Raw genomic sequence first — 13,719 nt, 5'->3', positions numbered from 1 at the left:
CATTTAGGGAAATGACTTATACACCCTTTGGCAAATGAGGTCAAGATAATAGAAAAGTATAGGCCACCACAGACAAAAAAGTAAATGCGCTCTTTTCTGGGGTTGGCAAACTATTATCGAAGATTTATACCAGGCTTTGCAGAGATGGCAATGCCCTGCCAGATGCCATAGGGGCATAGTATGAGGCATAATAAAATGGACACTCACAAAGGAGGAAGCATTTAATAAGATCAAAAGAGCATTGTATAATAATGTGCTTGTAGCAACCCCTGACCTTTCTAAGCCATTCATCCTGCAGACCGATGCATCGGAAGTGGCACTAGGAGAAGTCCTATGCCAAGAAGGGAATGGGGAAGAGAGACCAGTGGCTTTTGCAAGTAAAAAATTATCCAGCAGAACACAGATATTCAACAATTGAAAGGGAATGCTTGGTCGTTAAGTGGGTGGTCACATACTTTTGGTAGTTAATGGGTAGAGAGTTTACTCCTATAACAGATCATGCCCCTGTACAATGGTTACACAAATCCAAATGTGATAATGCACGCATAATGCATTGGGCACTTTCCCTGCATCCCTTCAAATTTAATGTCAGCTACGGCCTGGAGCAGTGAACAAGGTTGATGATTTTCTTTCTCAGTGCAGTGAGGACCTACTGGTAGTGATGAATCTGGAAAGGGAACAGGAACAAAAGTATGACAAAATACATGCAGACAAGGTTTCTCATATGATGCCACAAGGCAACTTGAAGCGGGAGATGTGCATCAGGGCATATGCATCTGCCATGCCTACAAACTCGAATGCTCCCAGGGGCAGCCGATGAAGACGCAGATGTCCAATGCAGAGGAGCGGCCACCCCGGCACAGACATGCTATGTGTGTGTGTGCCAGTGCCAATTGGCAGGCCAGGCTCATACAGCAGATTTTAAGACAACATGGGCCAAGATCAGGCTGGAACTAGAAGTGGTTTCCTGGTAGCATACAGAATGACGTGTGGAAGCCAAGGGCCCCAGAAGGGGCAATTGGTAGCAGCCTTCAGTGGAATGACTGGTGCCAAGAAGTGACTCTGAGGGGTCACATTACTTACCTGAGCAGGGCTAGTGGGATCCAAACAAAGAGGGATCAACCTGGAGCCCCAGCAAACCTGAAAAGGAAGAAGCAAAAAGCTAATGGTAACATAACCGTGAGTGGTGAACAGGAGCGGCAGCAGTCATGGCTCCTGCCCTTCTCTAATATTGATTTACTTTAAGATGGACTCTATTATGATATAATGGGAGAGACTGAGGCCTGAAGAAACCTCTGACTCTGTCAGAGAAAGATGGAGGAGGCCATAGAAGGCACCTTCATATTTAAGATCTGTGAAACAATGGGTTGGTGCTAGGTGGGGTATAGGGAAGGCAGAGCCCCATATTAGCATGCTAGGAGTAATGAGTTTTCAAAGATGATGGCCAGTGTCTCTGCAGTCACATCAGCCAACACCCTCATCACCTTTGCGTGCATCCCATCCTGCCCTATTGACTTGTACATGTTCAGCTTTTCTAAATACTCCCTACCCTGTTCTTTCACCACTGAGGGCTTCTCATTTCCTCCCCAAACTGTGCTGCCAGATGCAGTACAGGTAGTAGTTTGGGAGCTGACCTTGCCTGTGAAGACTGAGGCAAAAAATGGAATTGGGCACTTCAGCCTTTTCTGCATCCTCTGTCATGAGGTTGCCTCCCCTATTCAGTAAGGGACCCATGCTTTCCCTGATCCTCCTCTTGCTACCAACATACTTGTAGAAATCCTTCTTGTTACCCTTTACATCCGTTGCTAGCTTCAACTCCACTTGTGCTTTGGCCTGTGCCTCAGCAATGCTCTTATATTTTTCCCTAGTTGATAAATTTGATATATACTCTAATTACTAAATTGTTAAACCTCTTATAAAAATAACACAAACATTTTGTGATTTTTTAAAAATTACTTATTGTAATATTATTGTATCACTTTCAAACAAAGCATTTGGTGGGGCAGTAATAGCTTAAAAATTTCATTAAAAAGATGATCTGATTAGCACATTAAAAAGACAACTCATGGCCCATAGCATCCCCAGGCATCTGCTTAGCTGAAAAGAGTATCTTACAACAGAAAGAAGTGCAGATGCTGTCAATACTTCACAGGAAATATGCAGATGAACTTGGAACATGCTAAAGTTCAATTGAAACATGAAAGTAATAGAACATATCTTTATACCTCTCTGTAAGTTATTTCATAGTAGAAACATATCTAATATATTGTGTAAGTGAATACAGAAGAGAACATCAGCTCCTATTAAGCATACATGTTTATAGTCCTTTTACATTTCAAGAATTTAAAATGATATAAATAAACATTTTATTTAGATCACTTAATGGCAAGAAAAATATGCATCATATGAGCAGAATCATAGAAACATAGGATTGGAAGGGACTTCATAAGTCTTCTGGTTTAAACCTCTGAGGGCATATGAGATGCTTTACTGTGCAGTAGGCTAATGTACTAGACAGTAAAGTAACACCACCTGTTTGTGCGCACCATTTACTTCACAATAAATTAGTCTACTGTACAGTTACCTACTACCTGCATACAGGTAGTAAACTAACTATACAATAGATACTGACTGGGTAGATGGTCAAATTTGCTCCTGGCCAGCCTAGGCAGCAGGTTGCCACAGGGGACAGGGAGCTCTCTGTTCCCAGTCCTGATGCTACTCAGCTCCCCAGTCTCATGCCCCCTCCCCACTGGAGTTGGGAGCCAATCAGCACCAGGACTGGAGAGCTCTCTACCCTCTGTCCTGGCTCCTGGAGTAGAGCTTGCTGCTCTGGGAAACAAGCAGGGGCTGGGATACCCAGTCCCCCCCTGCTTCCCAGAGCAGCCAGCTCTGTGCCAAACAGGGCAGCTTCTGGTGAGTCTCATGCCCCCTACCTGGCAGGAGGCTGGCTGGCAGCTGCCCCACACCTGGAATAGATCCCTGCAACCTTGTGTTGAGCAGGGAAACCCTGCCTGGCAGAGGGTTTGCTGACAGCTGTGTCCCCCAATAAGCATAGATCCAGGAAAGCTCTGCCTGCTGCAGGGGCAAATCTCTTCTGGCTCTGTGCACAACTGCACGTCCTCTCCCAATGCACATGGGACTAGGAGACAGCTGCCACTGCAGCCAGCAGAGCTCTCCTGGCTCTGTGCCCACTGGGACCAGCCCTGTGCCCCCTACGAGTCTCGTGACCCTTCCTGGCTGCTGCAGTGATGCAGAGCACAGCAGGAGCAGTGCTGTACCAGGATGCTCCCACTGGAAGCAGATGTATATGTGCTCCCAGGAATGCTTACTGCACAGTATTTTGCCATGAAGTAAGCCTATTGTGGATTAATAGCACATGTAGACACACAAAGCATGAATGAAGGAATAAAACTGTAAAATCATCCCTACCTAATGTTTATAAGTCCTCCTTGAAAACCTCTGATGAATGTGATTCTACAACTTCTCTAGGTAGTTTATTCCACAGTCTTAATGTTCTAAAAGGAAGGAACTTATTTCTGATATCTACTCTAAATCTACTTCTCCACAATTTAAAATCTTTGCTCTGTGTCCTGCCCCCTATGGCAAGGGAAAACAGTTGGTCGCCCTCTTCTTTATGGCAGCCTTTCAAATATTTGAAGACTGTTAACTACTTCACAGTTAGGGCGGCTAGGAGCTGGAACCAACTTCCAAGGGAGGTGGTGCTAGCCCCTACCCTGGGGATCTTTAAGAAGAGGCTGGATACTTACCTGGCTGGACTCATTTGAGTCCTGTTTTTGTTTTTAGGGTGTGTTTTTTTTGGGTTGTTCTCCCCCCTGGGCGGGGGGGTCGGACTAGAAGATCTATTAGGTCCCTTCCGACCCTGTAACTATGAAACTATGAATATGTCTGCACTCCAAGCTGAAGAGTCCTAACTGTATCTAGTTTTTTTTCTATGACACATAGAATACCAGCCCCTTAGTATTTTTGTTACCACATCTGATTCTTCCCCATCTTTTCACACCCTTTTTTAAAATATGGAGCCCATAACTGCACATAGTACTCTAGATGAGGCCTAACCAGTAGGGCTGTGTGAAGCTTCAGGTGCTCATTCGATTCAGAGGATATCTGGCACAATTCAACAGCTGAATCTCCAAATCCTAATTGAATCAGGAGACCAATTAAAGGTTCTGAATAGATTCAAAGCTCTCTGAATCGATTAGGAAAAGATTCAGAGAGCTCAGAGATCCAGGCAGTCCCCACTCACTACCACAGGGAGCTGGACTTGAACTCCATGCTGGTACATGAAGGGGAGCTGGAGAAGGCCAGGCCCCCTTCCATGCCTACTCCTCTCTCCCCTCTGAGTTCCCCCCCACCTGCTGTCCCAGCCCCGGCATGGCTGCCTCACCTGCCCCAGCTCCAATCTCTTAAAAAAAATAAAGCCCCAGACTCACCTACTGCTGCAGTGGCCACTGGGGCTACTGGGGGCTCATGGCAGAGCCCCTCATGCAGCATGAGGCAGTGGGGGACAGCGGGGATTATCCCCCCCTGCCTAGCAGGAGCTGGTGAGTCAGGGCTTTGGTGGGTCAGTAAGAGCTGGGAGCTTGGGCCAGGTGGGGCAGCTATGGGGGGGCTTGGAGAGCAGGTGGGAGTAGGGAGACTCATGGCAGATCCCCCCACATGGCTCGGGGTGCAGTGGGGACCACCCCCCCACTTGACAGCAGCTGGTGAGTGGGCCTTTTTTGGGTTTTTTTTAAAGAGCCAGGAGCTGGGGCCAGGAGAGTGGGCAGAGAGCGGGGGCTCATGACAGAGCCCCCCACTCAGTGTGGGGCAGTGGGGCTCACCCCCTTGCCTGGCAGCAGCCAGTGAGCCTTTTTTCCAAACAGCCAGAAGCAGGGACTGGATGGGGCACCCCTTGATGGGGCTGGTGGAGCGGGTGGGGGATGGGGCCAATTCAGAAATTCAGCTGATTCGGTGGTGGCTGAATCTCTGAATCATTTCATAGATTTCATAGACATTAGGGCTGGACGGGACCTCGGAAGATCATCGAGTCCAGCCCCCCGCCCAAAGGGCAGGAAGTCAGCTGGGGTCATAGGATCCCAGCAAGATAAGCATCCAGTTTCATCAATTAACTCAAATCAATTAACTCAGATTTGAGTTAATTGATTTGGGACAGTGATTCAAATCACTGAATCGAATCACTGTCCCCAAATCAGTCAAATCCAAATCTAAAGTGAATACTAGCTGCTTCACACAGGCGTACTTACCAGTGCCAAGTAGAATAGTACTCTAATCACTTTCATTTTACACTGAATATTTCTACACTACAAATTTTACTGTAAATATTCTCACAACACAGCTATGAGACAATAAAGTATTATCCCCAGAGAATCTAGATGATACTAAAAAAGCTGAGCCACAGAGGCCCTACTTCCTTTTTAAATTCCCTTTTAAAGCAAACCAGCTGATGGTTTGCTCAGTTAAATGGATAGCTAAGTTCCATTTTCAAATTGTAGAAACCCAAGTGCCATTAAGTTTCACTGACATTGAGGAGCACTTGAAAACTGTACCCTACATTAGTTAACAGCCCTAGACAGAGTTTTAAACACATTTAGATGCCTAGATTGGAAAATATTTGAGGGAACATTTGAAAATTGGACATAGGATCCTTGTCATTTAGGGAAACATTTTCAAAATTAGTTAAGTGACTTGACCAAAAAATTATCCGGTGGAGTGAGTCTCTCAGCTCCAATGATATTGCCCTAATTGATCATTATAAGTAATTACAAACTATTAGTTATTGTAACATTTTCTGAAGACCCTAATGAAGATCAGTGACCCATTGGGCTATGCATTGCACAAACATCTGATAAAGTGTCTTTTCCTTGAAGAGTTCATAATTTAAATAGATAGGGTTGTGTAACAGGGGCCAAGGCCCTTGTCACTTTAAGAGGGGAGAGCAGCTGGCTGCTGCAGTGGAGGAAGGTAGATGGGCCATCAGTGCAAACAGACCGCCAGTGTGTGGTGGGGGACCCACATGAAAAAAAGGGGTAGTGTTTCAGGGCACATAAACCCAGTGCCTGAGGCAAAATAGGTGGTTTGTCTCTGCATACTGCAGACAGAGAAGGTACTAGGAGAGAGAGGCTGATGGAGACAGGCAGGCAGGCCCCCAAGCCACCCAAGGGAGCTAGTGTGAGATGGCTCTAAGGGAGGTATGTCCTGTGAGCAACATTAACCCTAAGAGAAGGCGATTTTGTTTGAAGCAGCTTGCATGTGTTTATGCACTGTTTTGAACTTGATACCAAAGGACCAGGTTATGGCTACCAGGGTGGCATGGTGGCCACAGGGGCTCCTGAGAGGCAGTCTGAATATAGCCCTGTGGAGATCAAGGACCATAAGAGGACTTAGTGTCAAGAGAACAGCCTGGTCTCGATCAGGGACCCAGGAGAATGAGTTCTATGCAAGCAGCCTTGCTTGAATCAGGAACCCCAGGGTGCTGAGAAATAAAAGCAGCCCTGTGTAGGTCTGGGACCCCATGTGGCCAAAAAACCTGATAAGGGCAAGACTAGGGCCATGGTCCCAGAGATGAAGAAGGGGGAGACCAAAGTCAGGGGCCCAGAGCCCAGCAAGGGTAAAAGTAGAGGCCAAGAAAGACAAGACCCTGAGCCTGAGAAGAATGAGACAGGGCCAAGAAACTGAAGTTCAGAGCAGTGGACCTAGGCTGAAGGGGGCACATCCAGAGAAAATGGGCCAAATTCTGGAAGGCTAAAGCCCAAACAAAGGTTTGAGGCCTCAGAGGGCCAAATGTTGGGGTGAGGCAGGGGGCCCCTTTGAAGTGATTAAGTACCATCTGCAAGACATGGGCAAGGCTCAAAGGAAGATGGGGGCCACAAATGCAGCCCATGAGGCAGCTGGTACCCTATGACATTGACAGGACCAAGAGGGCCCCATTTTAGTGTCCTACAGGGCAAGACTGGGGTGGCTGGTTGGGGACTTGGGGCTCACTTTGTGACCCTGGGGCAGCTTCCCTATACTCCATAAGAAACATCAAGGCATGGCAGGAAGGTTTAAAAAGGGGGTAACCTGAGGATCCAAAGTGGCTCAGGAGTCCCTGGGCCATCAGGAAGCATCACAGTCACGCTTGAGGGCAGAAGCTTGCTACAGATAGGCTTTTTTTTTTCTGCCAAGAGCAAGGATATAAGATATGGACATGAAGCTGAAAGGCATTCTGAAGAGAGTGAGAAAATCCATTGATAATTTTTCATATAAGAAGAATTGACACTGACTGTTTATTGCTAGAATGATCCAGGATGACCAAATTTGGGAAGACAATCAAAGAAATAGAGGATCAGGTGACTCACTGGACTTCTTCCTCTCCCTGAATGGGATAGCCAAAGCATGTATAAATAATGGAGATCATCATGTGGCTCAAGAACTGTTATGAGTAAAATTGTCCTCTAGGCCTCTGGCAGGTGTCTCCTAAGAAATAACTCTTCTCATCCAGTAAACTCTGTGAGATATGTGAATGTATTGAACGTAAACATGAGACACTATACTTATTTATTGTTGAATCTGCTGATGGCAATTCATTCATACTTTTACTCAATGTTCACAATATATTCTATGCTTTTCAGCCTTGCAGCACTCTTATCCACACTTTTGGCTAGAAACAATTTGTTTTTGAATGACCAGGGAGAACTACAACAGATTCCACCTAAGTACCCTTTTTGGCATCAAAGCTGGCACAACTTTTAAAGAGAGCTAGCAGGGGATGGGGGCAGGTAGGGTGCTTAAGGTGGGTTGCTTACCCCAAGGTATAGCCTTGTGTGGCTGAACCTTAGTGTAACATGAGCTGGGTTGAATGGATCAGAGGTAATCCTGCCCTGGAGTGGCACAACTTTGAAAGTCATAATGAGTACTGAAAACCAGTTTCAGGTGTAACTGTGAGAAAAATCCAGGGGTCAAGAGCTCCAGGAGCTGCTCAGAATTACCATTTAACAAGGCACTGAAACATATCTATTGATGGGTATAAGATGTCAGGAAAGATAAACATAAGAGTATTGGGATAACCCTGTAAGTTAATGACAGGATAAATGGTACAGAAATATTGACTGGATAAAACCGAATCTGCACCAAAATCATTTGGGAAAGATGCTAAAAGAGGCTTTACTGAACAGATACTGGCATTAGAGAGTAAAACTACTGGTTATTGTGTCATCATGGAATACTTTAATTCTCAGCTATAAATTGAAGAATACCTGTGAAGAAAGCTGAATGAAACAGCCCAAAGAATCACAGATGTGAGAGGTGATTGATTTCATCATCATACACTCACTGAACCCTAGAAGCTGGTGCTTGCTAAACATGGCTTTGGTAATCAGTGAGGACATTATAAAAGATCTTGTTATAGATAACAATACTGGATTACATTATCTTCAGTTGATTAAATTGAAGTCAGAAGATAAAAATGCAGGTCTGTAACTAAGATTGTCAAAGAGCAAAACTTAACAAACTGAGGGAATTAATAAAGTTAGATGGACCAAAGAGCTCAGAGATTTTAATGTATAGCAGGCTTGGAATCTCTTTAAAAGAAAACTATCTGGAACTTTCACCCCAAACAAGGGGAACAGGGGGAGGACTTCTGAACCAACAGGAGGAAAAACAACTCTAAAAAGGATGCTAAGTATCTGCCAGAAGCTGACAAGAAATGAGGCATTGAGAGAGGGAAGAATTTCTTAGCAAAGCAAACAACATCTCAGAGGTCAGGAAGTAAAGAAATAAAATGAGAATTTTCAAAAGTAAATTGGAATTAGAAATTGCAAAGACGATTAAGACAAATAAAAGTGTTTCAGTCCAATTTATAAAAACGGTAAAAGGGAAGGAGGGAGGTCTGTTCCATTTACACTTTGGTAAAACATTTGATACAATACCACATGGGAAATTCTTAGCTAAGAATATGGAAATTACAAGAATTGTAAGATGAATAAGAAAGGGGCTAAAAGTGAAATGGCAATGTATTGATAGTGAAAACTGAAATAGCTTGAAAGAGGTTACAATATTTTTCCTCAAGGATTGATTTGGGACCAATCTGATTTTCATTAATGATCCTACCACAAACAATGGGAGTGTTCAAATGAAATTTGTTGATGACAATAGCAAGAGACATTTTCAATACTGAGGAAGATTGGAACATCATGCAAGAACAATTGGATGGCCTTGAGAAATGGAGTAATAGAAATAGAATGAAATTTAATTGTAGAAAGTTAATTGTGAAAACATGGTCATACATTTAAGGACTAACAACAAGAATGTTTGCTGTACAATTTTGAGATCAGAAAACACTGAATGTAGTGGTCAGTAGGACTGTGCGAAGCTTTGGTAGTTGATTTGATATGGAAGAGATTCATCCTGATTTGGGGACTGAATCTCCTGATCCAAATCAAATTGGGAGACCAATTAAAATCATCCAAATCAATTCAGAAAAAATCCAACCATAGATTAAACAGGCAGCTGAGACAGCTGTCTCCAGCTGGTAAGTTTGTTGGGGTTGGGGAAGTGGGAAAAGAAGGGGCATGGGGGAGGGAGGCATTGGGGCTGGGGCTGAGATAAGCTGCCCACCCTGGGTGGGGGATGCAGGACTTGGGGAGGGGGGTGGTGGGGCATAGGATGTGCGTGCAGCAGTGCATGGAGCAGGGGCTTTGCCCTGCTGCCACTTGCCCAGCCGGGGTGGCAGGGGGTGGGATACAGGTGCGGCTCACTCCAGGCAGAAGTGGGCAAGCGGCAGCAGGGCATAGCCCCTGCTCCCAGTGCTGCCACACCCACCCATACCCCTGTGTGCGCAGAGTCCCTGCTCCCAGTGCTTGCCGCTGCAGCACCGGGAGCGGGGGCTCTGCTCTGCTGCTGCTTTACCAGCTGGTGCAGCACAATGCAGGTGCAGCTCACCCCAGGTCAGCTGTGTCAGCTGCCTGTTTAGTCTATGGCCAAATCCCCAAAGTGGTGCCAAATCTTTCAGATCTGATTCAGGTGAATCGAATCGGGACAGTGATTCAAATTTCCAAATCGAATCACTGTCCTCCGAATCAGACGATTCCAAATCCTCCAAGTTAGCTTAATCTAAATCCAAAGTGAGTACTTGCCGCTTTGCACAAGCCTAGTGGTCAGTCACAAGTTGACTGACAGGATGACCAATGAGAGAAATCCATGGGAAAGGGAAAACTGATCCTAGAATAAACAGACAAGATAGTTCTACTAGAGAGAGTAAAGTATTAATGTCACTGTAGAAGACCTCATATAGAATACTCTGTACAATTCTTGTCATGATCTTCCATGGCATTGTTCAAGAAAGATGAATTCAAACTGGAACAGGTACAGAAAAAATTGACTGGGAATGGGAAGCCTATCTACCAGAAGGGACAATTAACTATTTAAGATCAAGAACACCAGATCAACTGGGTATCAGCTATTCAGTTAGGCTAGAAATGTTAAGGTGGTTTTAAACCATTAGAGCAGAGAAGTTCTGGAACAGCCTTCTAGTAAGAGTGATAAGGGGGCGGGATTTAACTTTAGGATGGGCATTGATTAATTTATTAATAGGATTATCTCATATGATTGTGTAAAAAGTCACTAGGTGTGATGACCCAACAGAGTCCTCTGGTCCTACATTCCTAAAGAAAAAGAAGACAGGCCACTAAAAGGTCACTCTAGCTCTCAATATCATGTATTGGTAAATGGATCGATTAGATAAATTAGGGAAATAAATCATTTGGACTCCATACTGACACTATTAAGTATATCAAGTATACCTTCGCTCAGGATAGATGCAGAGACACTAATTTGGAGGTATTTAGCAAGAGATTTTTCCAGGTTCAGAACAAGTCTTCCAACATTGGTCTTTAGGTCACTTGATCTTTTCTTCCAACAGTATGACATCAAGATGATGAAGAAGCATACTTATGCATGATATAAGCATTTGTAAAAGTCTTAGAGAATGGATCTACCAATCATTGTCTGTAAAGAAATGTTAGACATTTTGGTCAATTGAAGAACATACACTTTCAGAATGGAATGGAAATCAGCAAATGCTTCTTATTGTTGCAAAACAGCAAATGATAATGGATGGAATGCAGCATAAAGTAAGTAACTGTTCAAGCCCTCCTTAAAGGGCTCTTAATGCCATTCAACAAAGTGGTTTGGTTCTGAACATATATATTCCAAACCCTTATTTCTGTGTGTGTTTCAGCTGTACATTCATTCATCTTACCTCAAGGACGCAGCCTGAAACATAAGTGTTTATACAATGTTTTCTGGATCATGACACCTTTGGGTGCTAGGCCTGTTATTTACAACCCCTTTATTTGTCCTGGATATAGATGATCAGATGTGTTAGCCATAATATATGGTTTGGTAAAATGAATCCCAAAGACATGCAAAAGCAAACTTCCTGGAAACACAGTGCAGTCAAAATGGTTTATAGAAATCATTCATTTGAGACTTTTAAGCACAGTAGAGGAAACATGAGGAGGTTGATATAGAAACTGCATTACCATAAAGCAAATGAATAAAAAACAGTTCACAAAATCAAACCATGCATTTCAGATTTACAGTCCTATCTGCAATGTTTACTAGATCTCATAAGAGGTGTCCTAGAGACTATGAGAGAGAGACTGAACAAGTCTGGCATGTAATATTCTCTACTTAAATCTACAGAACTCCTCAATACCCTCTTTCCTCTGGGGAAGTCTTGTCAAGTGGGATATGACACAATCAAATCTCTTGACTAGTTGGTTTAACATGTATATCTTTAAAAAATATTCTTTTTCTGCCTTGTTGGAAAAGAAGCTGTAGCTGTTGTTGTTGATGTACTGGAAATTAAGGGTCTCTGTCACAGTAGAGCTCCTTTATGTATTTCTTTCAGTGTAAAATGTGAATTACAGTTCATTCACTGTAGGATCCTTTAAATGAAAGCTCAGCTCAAGAACCAAGACATTACTTTGATGCTTAAACCAAAACAAGGACATTTTGCGAAGTTCAAAATTACAATCCAAAATATTTTTGCTTTGCAGCTCCTTATACTTGCTAAAGGTCTGCCTTTTTTAATTTGTGATAGCCATGGTACTTTTGATATGGTCTATCAGACTGATCACTTCTATGGTAAGAGAGAGAATGAGTTCAAGATGTTTTTTTTAGCCTCACGGTCTTAAATATATCTTTCAGGAGAGTGCCCAAACCACCAAGCTATAGGCTGGAGCTGTGCTATTATGCGAGAGTGCCCAAACCACCAAGCTATAGGCTGGGGCTGTGCTATTCTGAAGGAAAGAATGTAATAAAGAAGTGTCCAAAACTGACTGTACAGGAAGAAAGGGACTTTGTAGTCTAGTGTCTAAGGTACACAGCTGGGAGAGCTGAGCTCTGTAATTTATGTGTTTTTCAACAACTAGAAATAATCCTGTGATCAAGGACTGGGACTCAGGGCTCTAACTAAGTGCCGTAATCACTAAGTTAAACAGCTAGTCTCTCTCTTTTTTGGTTCTTTCATTTGATATTATTCTGCACAATCATAGAAATCCAATAGACCATTCATCCAGATTAACCTATAGGCTAGTGTCTAGTGCATTTTCCTGAGAGAGACAGAAATGGATTTAGATCCTTTCAGATTAAAGGGAAGCTTAAACCCAACTCTTCCACTCAGGATGGAGTATTCTAACTATAAGTTGTTACCCTCCTCTGGCTAGGTTTTAAAAAGAATGAGCCCCGATCAGCTCCTTTGAAGAATATTTGGATGTGCTCATCTAGGTGAGTCATGGGCTTGAGACATTGAGTGGATGGAGACTCTTCCATTATAGCCTTGATGGAGACACCTCATCTTTGGTGAGAGTCTAGAAGTCCAGGTGTGTCCCTATGCTTAGAACTGGCTAGCTTTAACTGCCTCTCTGCTTAGTAATCACTGCATATTGTGTCAGATGTTTAAACCCATGTATTGAATTTTATTCTGGGAGCCACGCTCCTAAAACATGAGCACTCTAGTGCCTAGCTTTACTGATTCTGACCCTAAATGTTATCTCTTACACATGGGTAGTAAATGTGTTTGCTTTTCATGAAGCGTTGCCATCAAGATAATGATATATCTTGTGACCATTGTGGTTTAAGCAGCTTGTCTCATCACTTTACTCAACCTCAACCTGTCAGAGGCACAAATGATCCTTGCATTTTTTTTTCAAATTCAAATATAGTTATTCAATGCCATAAGAAATAATAGAATAGAAAATTCAGAATTAGAGAAAATGCCTATCCTGTCATATTTGTCATTGAGCTTTCATGGAAACTATTCAAACACTGGGCAATGTAAACCAACAATTTGTTTTAAGACCTGAAATAGCTACCATGGTAAAATGAAGAGATTAGTTAAGCAATAGCTCTCTGTGCCATGAAGCCTTACTACAGTTTTACTGTTTACATGAATCCTGTGTTTTGTTTGTCCTTTTTTGGATCTTTGTACTGTACATCATGATAGCCTGAAAGAAAAACACTTAAGTCTCATGTCATTAATTTTTCACTAACATTTAACATAATTTGTGTGCCAAAGAAATCAGTTGCAGCAATAAAAGAATGCATACATGCACCGGAAAAATAAAAATAACATACATTAGCAGGCTTCCTGCCTCAGTATCAGCAAAACTGCCTGATTCCCTAGTTTTTAATAATGTTTTTGAAGGTGCCAAA

Source organism: Alligator sinensis, unplaced genomic scaffold (assembly GCF_000455745.1).
Source record: "Alligator sinensis unplaced genomic scaffold, ASM45574v1 scaffold150_1, whole genome shotgun sequence".
Taxonomy (NCBI): domain Eukaryota; kingdom Metazoa; phylum Chordata; order Crocodylia; family Alligatoridae; genus Alligator; species Alligator sinensis.
Note: the sequence above shows the minus strand (reverse complement) of the source record.